The 22,001-nt window shown below is 40.6% G+C and overlaps 1 long non-coding RNA gene across 1 annotated transcript in view; it reads left to right on the top strand.

The window, feature by feature from the left end:
- Positions 1 to 22,001, top strand: part of LOC125635965 (uncharacterized) — a 405,253-nt gene that overhangs the window by 283,365 nt on the left and 99,887 nt on the right. Inside the window, exon 5 of the long non-coding RNA XR_012668174.1 lies at positions 17,561 to 17,720. This is a non-coding gene — a long non-coding RNA (uncharacterized LOC125635965). The remainder of the gene's footprint in view (positions 1 to 17,560; positions 17,721 to 22,001) is intronic.

Raw genomic sequence — 22,001 nt, 5'->3', positions numbered from 1 at the left:
AGCAAGGTACCCAGGCTCCCTCTGTAATGCATGGGGAGAGTTATGGAACTGAGAAAGGGATCCTCAGAAGCCTGCAATCTGAGTGGGGAGTAGCCAGGAGGAAAATGCTGAGAGGGAAAGGGAGAAGGAAGGGGCTTAGGCACCTAAGCCCCTGACCTGGTGTACCTGACTGATGGACTAGAGATAGGCCCCTCCTTCTGCTCAGCATCCTTAACTGTGAACCCTCTCCTGGAGTTAGGGAGCTAAGCCCTCTCAACTGCTTAGGTAGCCTGTGCCCTAGCAGCCAAAACCATGTCTCTTTCTTTCTCTTGTTCATACTCAATACCTCTTACCCTTACCCTATATCCCCCTGTGCTCCTGGCTGTCTCTTGTGCAGGCACTGTCCCCTCCCCTATCAGTGGCCTGTATCCAGCCCTCCTGATGTGGGATCTGACAGGTAATAGGTCTTAGACGTCTGGCCCTGCTAGCAAGATAGGTGTTCCCCTGCCTACTTTGAGAATTCCTCTTCGGGGCCTTTAGGGTTTCAGCTTGAGCTATGGCTCTGAGCACTAGACAGCTCTGGGGTGGCCGTGCTTAGGCTGCATTGAAAGTGCCGACCAGTGGGAACTTAGGCACTTAGGGTACTTAAGCATCATTGATGTCCAAATGATAGAGTTAGGAGCCTAAATCCCTTTGAGAATATAAGCCTCATGTACTATGATGTTGAGGACTATATAAGTACTGACATATATAGATAGAGAATGATACAGAAGCCAAAAAAGGCAATGTGATTTTGGACTTCAAATGTAGTCACTACTGATGTACCAGAATTAGAGTGTCTTATCTGGTATGACCACACATAATATGAAATACTGCTCTCAGTTCTGGGTATCTCTGTACCAGGAAGATACTGATATTTTAGATGATGATCAGAGATGAGCAACTAGAAATTGTAAGGTGCTGTAGAGACTGATGAATGAGGCTAAAATGAATAAATATAGCTTGCAAAGATAAGTAAGTTTGGTGGGGAAAGATATGCTAATTGTCTTACTACTTAATTAGTATTTGAAGGAGATAAGGACTGAAGAGGAAGAAGAATTGTTTAAGATATTCAAGGTGATATACCTGAGAAGAATGGGACGAAATTAAACTAAGGAACATATAGGGTGAACAAAAAAAACTATTGGCTAAGACTGTGATCTATTATCCTGGGCAGAGGCTCCCAGAGCTAATGACAGTAGCCACATTGTCTGAGCTACTTAAAACGTGACTGGATAAAACTCTAGAAAACATTTTTATGGGAATATTACTACACTGGCAGAAGTATAGACTTGACAATCAAAATTCCATCTGGAATGGTAATGAGTTTGTGACTGATTCTTGCATCTGAGGTTGCCATATGTCTGATTTTGACCTGGAGCCCTAAAATATTTCACCATGAATACATGTCTAACTTGAAGATACATCAAAAGATGGAATCAGCTGCAGTGAATTTTGTATTAATTGTTGCTACTGCATGTTAGGATATAGATATTCAGGCCTGCCTGTAAAGGCCTATACTTTAAGAATTTAGGTATATGTTTATCATTTAGCTAGTAATAGAGGTATACAAGAAAGAATCTATGTAAGGGCCTTCTCTGACTGTGACAGTCTGAGGCCCTGTTCTTAGGCCAATGCCTTTGACTAAGCAGCAGAGGCAGCCATAAGCTGGGAAGCGAACGGCCACAGCCTCACATTCCAAACTAGTCAATATGGGGCTGTTAGCAAGGTCATCCGATCTGTCACCTCCAGAGAAAGGGAAGAGCCTAGAAGATGTAAAAGGAAATTTAGTTTGATAGTTTTCTGTCTGGTAAGAACTCACTTATCAATAGACACAGCTGGGAAACCCTTATGTCTTTATAGATGTAGTTGTGATATCCTCACTTCTGTATTGTTTTGTCATTATAGTTCCCACTTTGCTGTTGTTTATTTGCATGGTCTCTGTCTGATTCTGTGATTGTTTCTGTCTGCTGTATAATTAATTTTGCTGGGTGTAAACTAATTAAGGTGGTGGGATATAATTGGTTAGCTAATCATGTTACAATATGTTAGAGTTGGTTAGGTAAATTTCAGTAGAATGATTGGTTAAGGTATAGCTAAGAATATTACTATATAACTTAGGGGCAAACAGGAAGTAAGTTGGGATTTGAAAATAAGGAAAAAGGAGCTTGGATTTAAGCTTGCTGGAAGTTCACCCCAATAAACATCGAATTGTTTGCACCTTTGGACTTTGGGTACTGTTGCTCCCTGTTCATGCGAGAAGGACCAGGGAAGTGGGAGAATGAAGGAATAAACTCTTTAACACTGCATGTGCCAGATAAGTAGTATCCAGTTAATTGTAATTTATTTTTCTGTTGCTTATAACGAGTTAATACATTTTAATTCTGCCTGTTGAAGTGATACTGTTTATTATAACATTTCACTGATCATTCCATCTAAAATATATTGTGATGACTGGCCACATGTTAGGACAAAGATTTGACAGTCTATCTGAACCGTGACTTGGGGCTAGGTCTGATAATTTTAGAGGTATTTGTCATTCCATTTGCTTCCAGTTAAACTGTGTTTGTGTTTTAAGCCACTAGCTACTTGTCTATCAGATGCCATGGGCAATCAGCAGAAGAAAAGGGCGGTGGGGAGAAACAAACAAAAAAAAAAACACCTATGTTTTTCATTCATATATATATGAATGAAACAGTACAGGAATTAGAAAGTGAATATTTTAGCAGAGATAAGCAACTTGGCTCTAAGTTGTATTATGATGCCTGTCTACCTAAAGGGAAAAGTCTGGATGTAGAAATCTCTTGGCAACTTCCAGTCCTTTTAGAGTTGCCAGCTTGATATATATGACATGACAATCTGCATAATTTAGCATGGTTACTATATACACTGTATTCTTTTGAAGGTATAAAAGATTCTATTACTTCATATAGTATATTCTTATCCCTGAAGAGTGAAGCTGCTGCCTGAAGCAGCCAACTACTCCACTAACACCCATATACAGTTAATATAAAAACATTCTGGTAACATTTAGACCGCACACAGATTTTCATTACAATGATTTCAGATGTGTCTGGCTCTAATGGCCTGACTTTAGGGGCACTGCGGTTAATATGAGAGCTGGTCAGAAAATGGGGTTATTTACATGGAAAGTTTTGGCTCTTCAGTGAAAAATCAAAAACCAAAATATTTTGGACAAACCCCCAAAATGATTCAGTTTGGAAATGCTGCTGCAGTTCCTCATGGGAGTTGTAATTTGGATACCTCTTGCTCCCATACTCCTCTAAAAGCTGATTTCCCTTGTCAGACTAAGTCACAGTTTTGGGGTAACTCCATGGTCTGCTCAGGAACGCTCAATCAAGTCTCGGGCCTCTAGCCTTCATATCTCTATGGGCAGGGACCCACATCCCCTCTGTTTCCACACAGGGGTTTTAGGTTGCAGTCCTCTGTAATTCACTACAATATCCCCAGCAAGCCAGTCTGCTTAAAAACCAACATCTGCACTTTGCTTTCTTTCTGAGGACAATTACAAATGATTTACTAGTCACCCCACAGCTCGTTGAAAGCAAGCACAATTATTAAGCATACCAAGAAAAGAGAAACCAAAAAACTGATTTACATGCACAGTAAATGTACCTGAAATCATCTATGTTCCACATGGGTCCATAGTAGAACAAAATTATTGGGCCCCTGTGACGGGTTGTGCTCGCCACCATGGCGCCTCCTTCTGGTTGCTCTGGGAATTAGGTCTGTCCATCAGCAGGGCACCTTCCTCTTGTGGTGTCTCACTCTCTCTCACTGCTTCTCCACTGTCTGTGGGGACCTGTGTCACTCCTGGACTGTGGCATCCTCTGGGCTGTGCCCCAACTCTGTTGTCTACCCACCTTCTGGGGGAACCGGCAGTCCTTCACCCGGCCTCTCACCGCAGTGGCGAATTGCAGCCCTGAGTCCAGCCCCTCGCTCAGGGGTAAACTGCAGTCCTTTAGCTGGCCACTTCCTTTGGCGGTCAATGGGGCAAAAAGGGGGACCCAGGCCCATCCGGTACTCTGGGCCTCAACCCAGGGACCCTATAGCCAGAAGCCGCTCACTGCCTCTCCTTTCCCTCTCTGCCACTACCTGCTTTCCCTGGGCCACTTCGCCGTGGCCCCCACACCTACTCAGCCCCTGTATCGAGGCCTCAGTCTGGGAGCCAGCCTACCTAGAGCTCTGCTTGCTTCCCTGACCCTGCCCAGCACTGCTCTGTCCCATCACAGGTACTTCTCACTACAGGAAATCAATCCTTCTTTCTCATGCTCCAGAGAGAGACTGCTCATCTTTGCCCTTCAGCCCTTCTTATAGGGCCCCGCCTGGCCCTGATTAGCTGCTTCTAAGCCTTCCTCTGATTGGCTGGGTTCTGCGCGGCCACTCCAAGGGCTGCTATTAACGCTTTGCCAGCCAGTGAGAGGCAACTTTGACAAAAGTTCCTGACCATTTGCTAATCAAAAGGAAGACTCTGAATTCAAGGCTGTTTAAACTCAGCCTTTTATACCAAAAGTCTTGCTTTATTTCCCAGCCTCCTGAAAACAACTGTTTCTTGGTTACAAGTTCCAGGTTTCAGATCAAGAACAAGAACAATGTGTGGGGCAGTTCAGCTGTTCCTTTATACTATTTGGACCTTTGAACTCTGACTTCCTGAGGCAGGCAATACCAGTATTGTCTTACCTCCAAGGTGCTCAGGTTTCCAAGGCTGGGTATCTGCATAGCCTGCCTTGGGATTTTTCATTAATCACCCTATGTAATTCCAGAAACACACATAGGGTTATGAATATTGCCATAGGCTCATGTGTCAGCCCCACCTCCATATAATGGTCTTTGAAGCCTGTGTCAGAGACTCATGTCCAATGATGGGTCTCCCCTCTTGATGAAGAGAGTGTATCAGGGGAGTCTCTACCCATGGCGCATCCTGGAGGATGTAGTCTTGCTAGGGAACCCAACCAATAGATGAGAATGGAGACATGAAGAAACTGAACAACAGTTTCCATAAGGCACTGTGCCAACACAGCTGAACTGAAACATTTGAGGCTTTGTCCAAAAACATTTGCGGGTTTGGACATTCATTTTTCACCAACAACAAACATTTCCATGGAAAGCAGACTATTTTTCTGGTTGATGGAAAAATTTTGTCCAGTCCTAATTAATATGCATTACACATACCACACACCAAGTGTATAATCAGTGAAATGTTCTGTCTGTGGTTTGCAGATAACACAAGTAGCTTGCTACCTGCACTATAATTCGACTCAGGTTGCAAAATCATTTCAGTAAAAATTTTCCATTCCATCACAAAATCCAACACTGGGGGATATAATATAAGTTACTCCTTTTGAAATGTCTTTGCTGCTGAATGAAGCAAAACCTCAGGCAAAGTGTAATTGTGGGTAGCGAAAAAAACTGGGAACCTGCCAGGCCACACTTGGGTCCCAGTAGGGCTGAGCCATTGACTCTGTGTGATCATAGGCAAGCAATTTAAATTACCTATGCCTCAGTCACATTACTAACCTATAAAATACAGATAACGCAGTCTACCACCGCAGGGCACATGCATTGTAAATAATGTAGATAGGAAAATATAAAGCGTAACCATCACACATGTAGACATATTTTTTGGACTCCTGGGAACAGCTGGGTAGTAAAATTACCTTAAATCCTAATGTTACTTTCTTTGACCAAAGCCCAGTATGTTCTTGATAAAGGAACTGATAGCAGGTAGGAACAGACGTTTCTTAAGACAAAGCAGTTATAGTAAAATTGGGAGGAAAATAAATTCATTTGGAAATCAGCTGCTCACTAAAACTGAAGGCATGCTAAATCAATTGACTATAATTTAGATACAGTGATTTCCCTTAATTTAAAAAAAAATGTGTTCTGCTTTTGGTAACTCATGTGAAGGTCATAGAGAAGTTTTTAAAGTAAGGGTGGGGGGAAAGCCTTCAGGTGCAGAGGAGCACATGATTGGGACAGAGATATCCCTTAGGGGAGGATTTCTTAAAGGGATGTTCTGTATCCTATTAAGAAAGGAGGATAGAAGTTGATAAAGTACAGGCAGGAAGTGAAAAGCAACAGTCAAACAATAAAGAGCCCTATTCAGTTACATCACATGGAGGCAGACAATTAAATATTACAAATTTTTTACATGCTCGTATTTAAATGTTAGAAGTCTAAATACTAAGATGGGTGACCATGAGTGCCTGGTATTAAATTAGGCTATTGATATAATAGGCATCACAGAAACTTGGTGGAATGATGATAGTCAATTGGACAAAGTACATAGGAATGACAGAGTATGTTCTCCTGATGGACCTATCCTCCATGAACATATCTAGTTCTTTTTTGAACCCTGTTAATGTATTGGCCTTCACAGCTGTGAAGACTTGGTGACCCCTAGTTCTTGTGTTATGAGAAAGAGTCAAGGACACTTCCTTATTTACTTTCTCCAGACCATTCATGATTTTATAGACCTCTGTCGTATACCCCCTTAGTCACCTCTTTTCCAAGCTGAAAAGTCCGAGTCTTATTAATCTCTCCTCATATGGAAGCTGTTCCATACCCCTAATCATTTTGTTGCCCTTTTCTGTACCTTTTCCAATTTCAATATATCTTTCAGACACATAGATGAACATGAAAGTGTGTAAGTGGTCTGCTAATGATTGACAGAGGTCTGTACATGTTTTCAAATCCAATTCTTTTTCTTGGAGAGCTTGACTTGTGTGGTAAAAGTGTTGTAAAATTTCATTCCACATGGTCCACATGAATACAAACTCTAGTTCTTGCATCTTGTTTGCAATGTTTTCTGCCTCTCGTATAGTTTCTCCCTTTTGCGATTGATCTTCAGCTATACTTTCTAATGCATCCACCATCTTTGAGTAGGAGTCCAGAATTGCACTTGTTGCCACTGCATGTGCCTCCCAGTGAGTATTAAAGAGATTTCAACACACAATCATTGCCCAAATATGTTTTAAGAAATATTTCGTGACAGAGGGATGAATGGAGAAAAACAGTGGGGAAACATGGGGAGCAGTAAAACACAGTTGCATTCAACACATGGCCCCACAAGCCCAGTGGTACCACAGTCTGAAAGAGCAGACACCCAACAATGCGTCTGCACTCAGAGTTCAGGAGTCCCTGGCACAGTTCTAGTCCAGTGGTAAGTCTTGGGTGCTCCTGGTCATCTTCGGCGCCGGTAAACTTTTCCCAACAAACCCCTTCCAGGGTCCTCTTCTGCTGCTCTCTGCAAACCCACACAGAATGACAACCTCCCCACTTAACTAGCTACAGCCTCCCTCCTTATTCACAATGCAAAGTCACAAGCCCCAGTAGTCACAACTGCGTACAGATCTGGGCAGCAGTGGCACTGGGTCCAGCTCTGGTTTGTCCTTCTTGGGGGATTTCTCCCTGCCACAGTGCTCCTCTTGGCTCCTGTTCTGGGGTGTCCCCAATTGGCTACTCTGTCCCTCCCAGGCTTTGTGCAGGTTCTTGGCTGCTTCACTCTGTGAGGGCCTGATTGCTGAAGCCCTGCTGGCTGGAGCTCCAAATACACACCCTGTCTCTCTTCCTCTGTCCATGCTCCCTCCCACCCTCATCCCAAAAAAGTACTTCCTCCTCCTGGAACCATCAGCACTACCTCCCCTCAGGACAAAGATTTAAAGGGGCCATGCTCTCTAAACCCCAAAGGAGTTTCATGAAGTTCATGATACTCCTTGTGGGAGAAGGGGTTTGCCATGCAGAGTCAATTTTGGAGTCAAGATTGGGGCCTTATTGTAGCCGGTTCTAAATTCCTCTTTAGTTTCCAAGTTGAATATTTAAAAAAAAATCCCGTAGAAATTGCATTTTTCATAATGACTCGCCATGTTGTGATGTGTGACATTCTGTGTTGGATAGTACTATTTGTGAGGATGATGTTGACATCCCCTGAGTGGGATACTCATGCTATGACATTTTTTTGTGTTCCTCTACATGTTCTTGTCGATGTGTTTGCAATTGGTATATGGCTTGCTAGACTCCAACCTAAACTGCAGCAAGTTGAAAAGAAATGTGACTTTGAATGTTCACAGTTGGCACAGTACATATGGTGTTAACATTTTCCAGTATAGCTCAGTGGAATGTTTGGACCTATGTTGAACATGAAGTCTCTTTTCTCACCAAATTCATCCTTTAGTAGAATCATGGGACCACGACATCATCTAGTCTGACCTCCTACATCTCACAGGCCATCAACTGCACATTCAACACAACAACCCAAAATTAGACCAAAGTATTATAACCCAGACAAACCATGGAAGTACTGAATGACTTAATCTATCTAGGTAGTAAATTGTCGTCAATGGTTGTAGCCAGCTAGACATCCTAACGAGAATTGGTTTAGCAACCTCAGCCATGAAGGACATGTATCGGGTCAGGAGCCAAAAGAAGGTGAAATTATATTCAAAAGTAGGGTTTATCAAACCTATGTACTTCTGATCCTCTTATATGGATTTGAAACATGGGCGTTGCTTAACCAAGACATCGGGAAGCTGGAGGTGTTTCACACGCATCATTGCCGGTGACTACTGTACAGTAATGGGGAAGTATTATTCAGAACTGGCCTTGAGAGGATTAAAGTCATCATTGGTCACCAGCAGCTGGCACTTTTTTGGTCATATAGCCCACTTCAGAGTCCCCACACATTGAGCCCTGAAGACCGGATTTCCGGTCAGGAGGTGACATTGCCAAGACAGTTTCCCCCATAAACCTGGCTTCACCAGATCAGTAATAACCCTTGTGAGCTTTTAGACACCTGGAACAAAGCCATACAATGTGGCCATGAAAATTCAGTGCTATGGACCTTCACTGACTAAGCTAATGTGTGCCACAGACAGAGAATACTAGGGCTGAGGTGCAACAGTGAGGCCCCTGCAAGGGTAGGAAACTGATTAAGTAAGATACCCATATGACCTGGGCAAGCTACCTACACCCCTCTCCCCCACTGTAGAGCAAGGTGAAAAGCCCCCAATGCTACTCTGACCTGGGGAAAAAATCCTTCCCAACTTCACATATGCCAATCAGTTAGACCCTGAGCATGTGAGCAAGAACCAGCCAAACCAATCACCTAAGAGAGAATTCTTAGTACCAACTCAGAGCACTGGCCCACTCCATCCAGTGTTCCATCTGCAGCTGTGGCCATCTCTGATGCTTCAGAGGAAGGAGACAAAACAACAAAAACAATCCAAAACGCCAGAATATACTTGGGGGAAAATCCCTTTCTGAACCCTGCAGGTGCCTAGCTAAAGCCCTGAAACATGAGATTATAGGGACTCTGTCATGGCCTGGCTGACCCTTTATGGGAAGCTGGGCACAGTCTTGTCCATGACTTAACAGCTATTCTTCAGCCTGACTGATGAACTGGCAGCATAAGGGCTAATTAGTGACCTTAATTAGAAAGACTAACCCTACTTGTGGTGGTGAAGCTGGGAGAGCACTCCTTAATTAGAGCTGGGGAGTTGGTAGAGGAAGGGAGGAATAAGGGAAATTCCCCTTTGGGCATAGCCTGAGGAAGTCAGGGTGTGGTACCCACAGGGAGCAGTGTAGGCTCATGTGAGGGTGACAGGAAAGCACAGAGTTAAGAGCCTGCAACAGGAAAAAGAGACTCACAGAGAGCACAGCAGGCTTCTTGGGGGAGCCCTGAGTTAGGGCCTCTAAGGATAAGGGAATAGAAGAGAAGCCCATGAGGGGTGGGAGACCAGTTTGTGGTATTTGGACTCCCAGTGAACCCCACGACTAGGGTTAGTGGGGAAAAGCCTGAGGAGTCAATACTCTGACAAGAGTGCGGGAAACAGAGAAGCTGGGAGGGGGTGGCAAAGGACATTTTGGGTACATCAACTGGGACTTGGAGTAGGGGTGTGAACTACTACATGACTTGGAGGGCTGAGCCAAAGAAGACCCAGAGATAGGGTGACCAGATGTCCCATTTTTAAAGGGACAATCCCATATTTAACCCCTCATGCAGATGTCCTGACTTTTTCTTAAAAATGGGAAAATTGTCCTGTATTTTCAGTCTCCCCGCTGCCATCCTTACTGGTGGGTCCTGGTGCTGGCTGGATCCCTGCTTGCCAGCTGCCCGCCCACCAGTGGTGATGGGGGGTGTCCAGTGGCTGACGATGGGATATGATAGAGGTCTATAAGATCATGACTGGTGTGGAGAAAGTGAATAAGGAAGTGTTATTTACTCCTTCTCATAACACAAGAACTAGGGGTCACCAAATGAAATTAATAGGCAGCAAGTTTAAAACAAACAAAAGGAAGTACTTTTTCACACAACACACAGTCAAGCTGTGGAATTCCTCACCAGAGGATGTCGTGAAGGCCAAGACTGTAACAGGGTTCAAAAAAGAACTAGATAAGTTCATGGAGGATAAGTCCATCAATGGCTATTAGCCAGGATGGACAGGGATGGTGTCCCTAGCCTCTGTTTGCCAGAAACCAGGAATGGGCGACAGGGGATGGATCACTTGATGATTACCTGTTCTGTTCATTCCGCTGGGGCACCTGTCATTGGCCATTGTAGGAAGACAGGATACTGGGCTAGATGGACCTTTGGCCTGACTCAGTATTGCCGTTCTTATGTTCACTAGGGAACTACCACACCCCCTGGCTTGAAGTGGTTTCCTTCATATACAGGGTTTACCTTTTGGTTCAATGGCTCTCAGCATCCCCACTATACAATTTGTTCCAGCACCCTTAATTAATGCAGATACTTATGATCATATTTTCTCATAGTGCCCTATCAGTAATTCTGTATGTTAACACTCCACTATGCAAACTGCCAGTCACATAATTCAATAGCTCACTTGACAGAACTCTTTGAAATCATGATGAAGAAAGATGAGTTTCATGGAGTCTCTTCTAAGGTGAGGCAAAAAAAGTCTTCAGCCTTGGTATACTTTCAGTGGAAAGAACAGCATTGTGGCTCAAAGAAGGATGATCTAAAATTCCACTGATAGCTGAATAAATACAGAGACAGTGAGCAATCTCTTTTTTGAAAAAGCTAAGTAGAAGACCTGGAGGGGTTGAGTTAAACTTAGTTTGAAAGTCACTGGTTGATTGACTCAATATCATTTCTAGCTGGGTGACTAAAAAGGAATCCTGTTCTACCCACTGGAGTGAATCACAATGTTTTTAAACTGGCAGCTGAATGGTCGCATTAAGATTTTTGTAAAACTTTAGACAGGGAAAACTGACAAGTGAAATTGGTGTTTGCTTGCAATTTTAATCTTCTTTGAGACAAAACAAATGCTTATTTATAGAAACTCTAGGTTTCTAAGTACTCCTTTTCTTTTTGCGAATACAGACTAACATGGCTGCTACTCTGAAACCTCTAGGTTAAATTGATTCTCATTATTTTATTTCTGACCTTGACTTTGTTGGAATTGCTGCTACTGTAAAAACCAGAATATTCAGTGCTGCTACAGTGCCAAAGCAACCCTGGATGTCTCATTATAATTTAAATGCCCTAATAAGTTGTACAGAAAAAAAAGAAAAAAAAAAAAACCCAAACAGGAGATGACAGGGGAACAAAAAAAACAGATGACCCAGGGTGGAAATGTTTTGCAGGCTTTCTAATTTGTTAGCAAACTAGTTTTTACCAATGGTTAAAAAATGTAGCAGGAGGAATCAGCAGTTTATTCAAATACATTAGCATATAATTTAATGAACCTTCTTTAGTGCCTTGGACATACAGTACACACACTATGTCCAGTGCAGGGAAAATCAGACACGCTCCTGACACTACTGGGAACAGCCTATCTATCCACTAGCATTAACGACATTTGCGGTAGAAACACAACACCCTACCCATAGACAGAAATAAGACACAAAAGTAGCCAGTAACAAAAATAGTAGGTGAGCAAAAATTATAGTTGAGCAAACATGGATGCATTTTGTTTTTAACACAAGAACTAGGGGTTAGAAATTTAAATGTTAGAAATTTAACATTTCTGCACTTGATTCTCCACTGCAGACTAGCTCTGCTTGGGCACAGTGAAGGCAGAATTCTGTCAGGGAGCCAGAGATATATTCTTGATTCTCAGCTACCTGGAAGCTAATGATGAGCAGCTGTCAATGGAGAATTAGGCAGCCTTATCCCATCAGACCCTTCTTATCAATGCCCCTGCCCCTCCACCACTCCGATATGCCAAGATCAGCCTGGGTTGATAGGACAGGGAGTGCTGTCTAGCTACAGAACTTGAAAGAGGTGGTGTAGGAGATGATGAAGTCATCTCTTCCAGTTTTATACCAGCAGAGATTCCCCCTACACAAAGGGAATTATTAAGCATAACTCTCCAGCCACTTTAAGTGCACTTTCTGCTGCTTATGTGGTACAAAGAAGTTTAAGCAGTCTGGAGAATCCAGCCCTATGATCTATTATCTCAGATCTAGTCTATAATTGATAATGCTGGACACGTAAATTTAAGGCAGAGCAATCATAGAGTCAAGCAAACATAGTACAGGCAAGCTTTTCAAACAGCTGTTGGCAGGATGGATGTCTATGCACATCATTGCCTTCAGTTGGACTACTTGCATATTTACAGTAGTTGAGCAAATAATGCAGGATCAGGGTTGTAGTTCTAACACTGTGTCTCACTCCAGCCTTGCAGTCCTATTCATGTACTTTCCATTTCAGCAGGGTATTTACACGTGTGCCTAATTTGAGTACTGAGTTCAAAGTTAGGTACATGCTTAAGTACTTAGCTTGTAATCATGCACCTTTCACTGAATGACTGGCAGTCACTAAATTATGTACACTATTTTATTTGGGAACATTAAGTAAGGACAAATGATTACCAGATGCAGCTAAGCTTTTTTCCATTTGTTAGTCAGGCTGTGCCTGGCCCTTGTGTGGTTGCACAGTGGGACAGGGTACAAGAAGCTTTACTCATTGAAACATCAACCCAAGGGCCAGGCAATACTGTAGTCCCCGCAGAGGAGTGTCCAGATGGGTATCTCTTCCTCCAGCCCCCAGGGATTGCAAGACAAAAGTGGTCATGGTGAGACAGAAAAGAGACAAGATCATGCTCCCACTGCACTGGTCAGCAAAACTGGTAAGAAGATGAGAGGAAGCTTATTGTGCTGTACTAATGATTATTGTAGCATGTGTACCCCACTGTATTCTAGGGAGCACCCCCTCGGGCTGTGCAGTTCTGCACTACCCACGCAGGCCTGTGCCTATACATTACAATTGGACCCTAACACTTCAACCAACAGCTCCACATGTCAAAGTCTACTATATTAATCAACTGTGATACTGTTAAAGTTATTTGAGCAAATTAATTTTACATCTTATTTTGTAGACAGTTTACAAGTTGGCCATAAAAATGGCTGTGGATCAGATTTGCCATACAGGTTCTTTTCAGCACAGCATAGCTGTTCCAATTTATGTGCAGCATTTCATTAAACTCAATTGTTAAAATGAGGAAAATGTGTGTGACGTTTCTAAATAGAGTTACAGATACTTTTATTCTATGCTTGAACAATAAAATGGTTAGGTTTAAACATTACAGTCACTTAATCTTTACTTTAGTGCCTTCTGCCATCATTTTAAACTTACATGAGATAAAATCTGTTAACATGTAAAGTCAGTTAATGAACATGATTGCTAGAACAATGTTTTCATTAAAAAACATTTTGGATTAGTATGTAAACTACTAATTGTGGCATGACATTGCACATATAGATACATTCTCAAGGCATGTGCTTTTCGATTTAATTAACCATTTGGGGGGCACAGAAGCAGCATATAAGAAAAATTTAACACATTGTATGCAACCCCCCTCCCATAAAAAACAACCAATGAAAAAAACTCACTTTACCTCTTTTTCCTCTTTTGGACCCATTCCTGAAATGACACCCAAACTTGTAGGAATGGGGCCTAATTGTGTGAAATAACTTATTAGAACCTCAGGAAAGTGGGCCTGATCCAATCCTGCTGAAGACAATGGGAGTCCTGAGTTAAGCATAGCATGGATAGTTGCTAATCACCTTTTTCTTTCCCAACACAGAACTTGCATTCTCTTCAGAGCTGTCCTTTGACACCTAGCTATGATTGTAGGAATTAAAGTTACCCATAGTGTTGTATGGGGGGAATCATGTATTGAGCCTTATCAAAAGAAACACATTTCTACAGCACTTGGAGCACTAGCAAGTAACACCTATCTGTAGAATTCTCAAAAAACAAGTGTTTATTGTTACTTTAAAAGTCTACAGTATCTTTTCTTTTAAGATAGCAAATTGACAGCAGCTATTACATGGTGTCAAAAAACCTAAAAGTAAGAAGAGTACAATAAACCTAAAAAAATGGACCAACTAAAGTCTCCAGGAAAGTTAGCATTAGAAGGAAATACAGCAGAAAACTGGAGAAAGTGGAAGCAAGAATTTGACCAAAGAGATTGAAGTGTTCTCCGACTATATCACATTGGTAGATGTGCAGGTGAACAAGCCTCTGATAGTGTGGCTGATGTGATTAGGCCTATGATGGTGTCTCCTGAATAGATATGTGGACACAGTTGGCAACAGGCTTTGTTGCAAGGATAGGTTCTGGGGTTAGTGGTTCTGTTGCGTGGTGTGTGGTTGCTGGTGAGTATTTGCTTCAGGCTGGGGGGCTGTCTGTAAGCAAGGACTGGCCTGTCTCCCAAGATCTGTGAGAGTGATGGGTCGTCCTTCAGGATAGGCTGTGGATCCTTGATGATGCATTAGAAAGGTTTTAGTTGGGGGCTGAAGGTGATGGCTAGTGGCCTTCTGTTATTTTCTTTGTTGGGCCTGTCCTGTAGTAGTTGACTTCTGGGTACTCTTCTGGCTCTGTCAATCTGTTTCTTCACTTCAGCAGGTGGGTATTGTAGTTGTAAGAATGCTTGATAGAGATCTTGTAGGTGTTTGTCTTGGTCTGAGGGGTTGGAGCAAATGTGGTTGTATTGTAGAGCTTGGCTGTCGACAATGGATCATGTGGTGTGGTTTGGATGAAAGCTGGAGGCATGTAGGTAGGAATAGCGGTCATCAAGGATCTACAACCTATCCTGAAGGAGGACTGATCACTCCCACATATCTATTCAGGGGACACACCATCATAGGGCCTAATCACATCAGCCACACTATCAGAGGCTTGTTCACCTGCACATCTACCAATGTGATATAGGCCATCATGTGCCAGCAATGCCCCTCAGCCATGTACATTGGTCAAACTGGACAGTCTCTACATAAAAGAATAAATGGACACAAATCAGAAGTCAAGAATTATAACATTCAAAAAACAGTCGGAGAACACTTCAGTCTCTTTGGTCACTCGATTACAGACCTAAAAGTTGCAATTCTTCAACAAAAAAACTTCAAAAACAGACTCCAACAAGAGACTGCTGAATTGGAATTAATTTGCAAACTGGATACAATTAATTTAGGCTTGAATAGAGACTGGGAGTGGATGGGTCATTACACAAAGTAAAACTACTTCCCCATGTTTATTCCCACCTTCCCACCCCTCACTGTTCCTCAGACGTTCTTGTCAACTGCTGGAAATGGCACACCTTGATTATCACTACAAAAGGTTCCCTCCCTCCCCCCCGCTCTCCTGCTGGAAATAGCTCACCTTAAGTGATCACTCTGGTTACAGTGTGTATGGTAACACCCATTGTTTCATGTTCTCTATGTATATAAATCTCCCCACGGTATTTTCCACAGAATCCATCTGATGAAGTGAGCTGTAGCTCATGAAAGCTTATGCTCAAATAAATTTGTTAGTCTCTAAGGTGCCGCAAGTACTCCTTTTCTTTTTGCGAGTACAGACTAACACGGCTGATACTCTGAAAACTATACAGATATATTATCAGTTATTCCCTTTTAAGGACTTCTCTATAGAACAATCTATAGTAAAAAGACATTTAGATTCTGATAACAAACAAAAGAACAAATTGATAGTTACCACTTAAATCTTCCACACCTCATTATACCTCATTTCTGCAGTTCTAATATGTGAGCACCAGGCAGAGTTTAATTGCAGAAAGATTTACGTGATTTAATTTTTTAAAATCTATAATATAGAGCTAACCATTCAAGATTATGTCAGAACAAACTAATTTCACAGAAACTCAATAATTTATTTATTAAAGCTCTTTGTTGTGCATACAGTTTCTCTTATACATGTCCCAGGTGTTTAGATAATGCAATTCCAGCTGCTTAATTGAATTTGATTTTCACAGTTCTGCCAGCTAACATTGCAAAACTAACATAGTAAGCCACTATAGTACTTAAAAGTTTCTCAAGCCTAAAGCTAAAATATGCTGTCTGGGAGCTCACCGCTCTGTGGCTTCTGCTGCATTCCCAATCTAATAAATATTTGATCACAAGCTGCTTTTTTGTGTGTGTGTGTTGTTGTTTTCTTTTAAATAGCAATTCCTGCAGTTTGTATCATATCATATCAATGAAAGTTTGTTTATTCAAGCCTACTGAATGGGAGAAATAATTTTGAAAGGCAGATTCGGTTGTTTGTTATAATGACTAATATCAAACACTACTCAATTTATATTCATTTACATTTTGACAATATTTGGGCCCAATTTTCCAATTTAATGATGAGTATAAAAGTGTTGTTGATCTTTTAGAGAGGCATGAAAGGAGCCATAACAGACCCATGAATTGATTCAAGGTATCCACATATGTGAAATCTGCAATAAATTGAGGACACAATATGCAGAACAACCACTGAACCCACAAAAGGTTCCGGATCATCTTTGGTCCTGATTTCAGAAAAGGAAAGATTGGTGGACTACCTACTCAGGACATTTAGAAACTTCTTTTGCACAACACATCAAGTAAAAATACATAATACATTGTAAATTGCCATTTCCTCATGATAGAATTTCAGATGACAGATAATGACCCATAATTCGTGAGTGGCTTTTTCCAGAAATTGTCCTTGAACCAATATATCAAAGATAGCACACCCTGCTTTGGCTCTGCACATATCAAATGTGTTAGCAGAACAGTCAATGCAGATAGCAAAAAACTTGATAAAACTCCTGTTGACTACAAGAGATCCACATTTAGTATTGTTAGAACACTGGAAAGTTTTACTATAGAAATCCCCAAGTTTTATTATGAAGATTACCCTTTCAGAGACTTGAGGGCAGGAGGACAAAAACGTTAGTGCCAATATCTGCTAAACTTTGTGAGTCACAGACAGTTAACTCTGGAAATATTTACAAAAGGTTATGTGACAAAACTAGAACAAAAAAATACAACAAGCATGCCAATCAGTTACCCCCCATTGCAAGCGGAAAAGAATGTTGTATTTCAAACATACAGTGCTTTTACATAGGCAGGTTGCGAACCACATCTGCTACCCCAAGACCATACATCATCATAATCACTCAGAGGGGGTCAGTCTTATAAGAGTCGCTGGCTGTTCCTTAAGACTATTCGTGAAGCTACTGACAAATACTGGTGTACTGACAATAGCAATATTTGCACACCTTGTCGTTTACAGTGGAAAGCAGTAAGAGGTAACAAAGGCTCCAGTTGGCAGATCCACCTCAACAGCTGAGCAGGCCACTGCAGAAAGAACTGATTTGCGAACAAGATGTGGCCTTTTGATGTTCTGAAGCGATATTTGCTAACAAATATTGATTACCTCACCTCCATCCTAGGTATTTCCCTTTGTGTGTTTTACTAAATGACTGTATTAACTTTGGACTGCTATTTTGTTTAAAACACTTTGCATTTGATTTTTTTAAAGAGGGTTTAACAATAGCAACTAGAGTCAGTGGAAATTGACTCCTTCCATGTGACAGACGTATAAACTTTAGAAAACTTACCTTATGTCATATGACTGATGAAGAAATGATTAACAGATCCAGGACTGCTAAGCATCTCATCTTAATTACATAATGTTATCTTGGCTATAAATTGCATTAGATACTTAACTATAATAATTATTGCTCATATACATATAGTTAAATTGATATGCAAATTTGCAAGCAGGAAGGGTTTTTTTCCAAAATTCCCAAGACAAATTAGCAGAGTTTTTTTTTTCTTCCAGAGCAAGGAGCAACTATTAAGATTAGATGGCCAAACCAGAGGTGATCATTTTCCTGTGGCAGAGGGCATTGGTAGTTCTTGGTGCTTCCCATTGTCATTTTCAGAGTTTCTATTCTGCTTTCCCTAAAACTATAAGTGAGGGTGTCATCCAATACTGATGAAAATGAGAAAGAAATATTAACTTTTAAACAAGCTCCCAGTCCTGTGTAAGTTTAAGCTCAGAACAGAATCCTTTAGTTATGATGAGACTCATAACATTTTTATACAATGATTATACAATGATAAAAGTGATTTTGCAGTTCTTTGTAGCAGTTAAAAAAGTTCAGAAAAATAACAATGAAAAAACAATAATCTGAATAGAGAAAAGAAAGGCTTCTATTAAACAGCCCTGGTTTTAGTATCTGTTACAGCAACATTGTTTTCAATGGAAAAGTTGCCAGGGTATAGAGAAGGAGAAAAATCTTGAATAAAGGCATGGAATTGTGACATCTATAGCCCCTAGAAATGTATCAGTACTTTTCTCAGCAATGAAGATGAATCTTTGACATAATGCAATTGCTCTAATTTTGGTTTAGTTATTTAAATAGGGATTTATAACCTTTACAAAAAGAGTTGATTGAAGACAGAATGGAACACTGAACTCAACCCTGAACCCAATTACCTTTCCACTTTTTGCCTAAATTGGTTAAAGTGTGATTTCTCATTTGACAAGATACTAACTACCCTTGTCAGCTAATCTTCTAGCTTACATATTGACCAGTCTATTGTCTTTAGATGCTGGTTATTTTCTTTGCATCAATTACTCATCAATCTCTCTGCTTGAAGTCACTTTGTTTACAAGTTAAATAGTTGATTCTTCAATGCTATTGCCTACAACACAATTCTCTCCATGAATGATAAGCATATTTCACAGCGTATATTTTCTCCAAATGCTACAAAATAATTCCAAGATGTGGCAGATGCTTGAAATGGTTAAGTATTTAAAAAATCTGCACACTTTGTAGAACTACCACCATCATTCCTCTCTCATATACCTCCTCCCCCACACAATAAGGGTAATGGCATTAGGTGAGATTTAAAATATATGCATGTGCCACATGGTAAGGCAATGGCATTTTGGTGAAATCGGAGTTTGGCAAAATGACAAAATTAGTGAGAGATATTCAGACTTAACGTTAGTCATTTGTCAACAGATACCACAGTTATATATATTCCCTGTTCTAAACATAAGATAAGAGTATATAAGATATCTCTGAGCTGTTACTGTTAGGACATGGTGACTTGTTAACAATTTCTTTCTTTCTTCAGTCTGATTCCATACTATCAGAGCTGGCTGAAAGGGGTTGTGCCAAAAAAAGAAATTTTTCACAAAAATAAAAAGTGTAAAGATTTTCATTGCAAACAGATTTTTTCCCCAACAACTCTTCCTATCCAAAAATGTTAAAAAATGTGGAAAATTAACAAAGGAAAATATTTACGTGTCAAAAATTTTTGTTAGAAAAAAAATTAAATTGAACTTTCATTAACCCTTTATTTAGTTGCCACATGTTGAGTTTCTTTATTTTTTAGCTTATTTATTTTTGTATTTCTTAAGTTACAGCATGAAAGTCAATGCGGCTTTTGTCCTGGGTGTGATAATTCAGACGTGATCTTTGCACTCCAGCAAATTCAGGAGAAATGTCATGATCAGAATCAAGACTTATATGTAATTTTTGTCAATCTTACTAAGGCCTTTAACTCTGTAAATCAAGATGGCCTGTGGACAGTCCTCAAGTTCAGTTGCCCCAATAAGTTTGTCAACATTATTAATCTTTTCATGCAGGAATGAAGGTTTGTGTCCTTGACAAAGACTGCTTCTCAGCTACCTTTGTTGTCACCAATAGAATAAACAAGGTGGTGTACTTGCCCTGATATTATTTAGCACCATTTTTACAGCTATTGTAATGGATGCATTCAAAGACATTGATTGCAGCATATATATGTAATGCTGTAAGGATGATGGTGTCTTGAATCAGCATTGCCAGCATGCAAAGACAATAATTCACAAATTACTGTTTGCTGATGGTGCTTTATTGCGCACACAGCAAAACATTTTGGTGTAATGATGAACCTAAAGAAAACAAAAGACATGGTCTATCCTGACTGGGAAATACTGCAACTACTCCAGTTATGTCCATTGATTATGTACTGCTCAAGGTCATTGATAAATGTTGCTATCTAGGCAGTGTTGTTTCATTAGATGCCATGATTTACAAAGACATTATGAAGTACATTAGTGCAGCCAGCAATGCCTTTGGAAAACTTCAGTGTTTTCTCTGGAATGAAGATGGTGTCAGATTGCAAACAAATTGATGTTTACTGCACTGATGTCATCACCTCACTCCTCTACAGCGATGATATGTGGACTACTTATCAACATCACATATAATGTTTGGACTAATTCCACCTACAATGTCTATGGTGGATAATGGGAATTAAATGGCAAGATCTGGTTCCTAGTACAGAGGTCTTTGAGTGCTGCAACATACATAGGCATTGAAGCTTTTACAGTGAGAGGTCAGATGAGATGGTGCAGCCATGTGGTCCGTATGTCTGACAGTAGAATACCCAAGGCCATCTTTTATGGAGAATTGCAGACTGGAACTCATTCTAGGGCCACACCAAGAAAATGGTACGAAGACACTCCCTAGGTCAACCTTCAATTTTGCAATGTGGACCTCAACATCTGGGAGCTATTAGCTCATGACAAGATCCAGTGGAGGCAGCTCTGCCTCCTTGGACTGAGAGATTTTGAGTGCTTGTGTATTGCTGCAATCAACTAGAGACATGCAAGGCGTAAAGATAAAAGCAGTTCACATCCATCTACAATTGGCTTACCTGGGGCACTTGCAGATGGGGCTGCAGGTCCAAAATTGGTCTTTGGTCTCATCTCAGGACCCCAATAAGTGTCTGTAGCTCACCAGTTGAACTTGACATGCAACTCCAACATCATCATTTAGTTGCCACTTGTTGAGATTCTTTAGTTTTCACTACTATTTTGTTCTGATTTTTCTTAAAACAAATAAAGGTTGCATTTGTTCACTACTTATTTCATTCTCCTGGTGTCATACCTGTATTAGTTAGTCAAAGGTGCCAATTATTATGGCAATTTAAAAGATATATAAATTTACCACAAAATTGTTTTCTTTGTTCAGTGAAAAACCACAACACCTGCCCCCTTCCCCCCGAAATTTGCAGTTTTCAAATATCCTGGGACTAACACAGCTACCACACTGAAGACAGTTTTTTAAAAAAAATATTTTCAGTAAAAATGTTCAGTTTTTGAAAATCAAATAGTGCAGATTGCCACCAAAAACAAACACATACAATTACCAAAACAGTTTCAAATTTCAGTTATCATATTTAACAACAAAAAATTTGGACTAAATTAAAAAAAAAACACACCCTCTACTTTCATGGTCTTCCGCAGAGGCTAATTTAAAGTTTCAAATGTTCCTTGTAGATATGAAACTAGTGGATGGAATTCAGGGACAGTTATGCTGCACTGTGAGAAAAAAGTGTTAATGTACCATAAAAAAAAACAAAAAACACTCCACCAGCCTCATAGCCAAACTTCAGGCCTGAAGTTCATGCCAGTTAATGCTTATCTGGCTGGTGTATGCCTGATTGCAAAGAATATTCACATGCACACACTGTGTATATATAAATGAATAAAAAGAAAAAAAACCAACTTTGTGGTAGCATTATACTTTCAGTGCATCTTACCTGTGTTTATGTGTGTGTGTGTATACACACACACACATATATATATATAGTTGCTACAAAGGTTTTTTTTCCTTTGTATTATTTTATTTATTTATTTTTTACTCGGGCCTGATTTTTAAAAAGGC

Source organism: Caretta caretta, chromosome 4 (genome assembly GCF_965140235.1).
Source record: "Caretta caretta isolate rCarCar2 chromosome 4, rCarCar1.hap1, whole genome shotgun sequence".
Lineage (NCBI taxonomy): Eukaryota > Metazoa > Chordata > Testudines > Cheloniidae > Caretta > Caretta caretta.
This window is presented reverse-complemented; position numbering and strand designations above follow the sequence as displayed.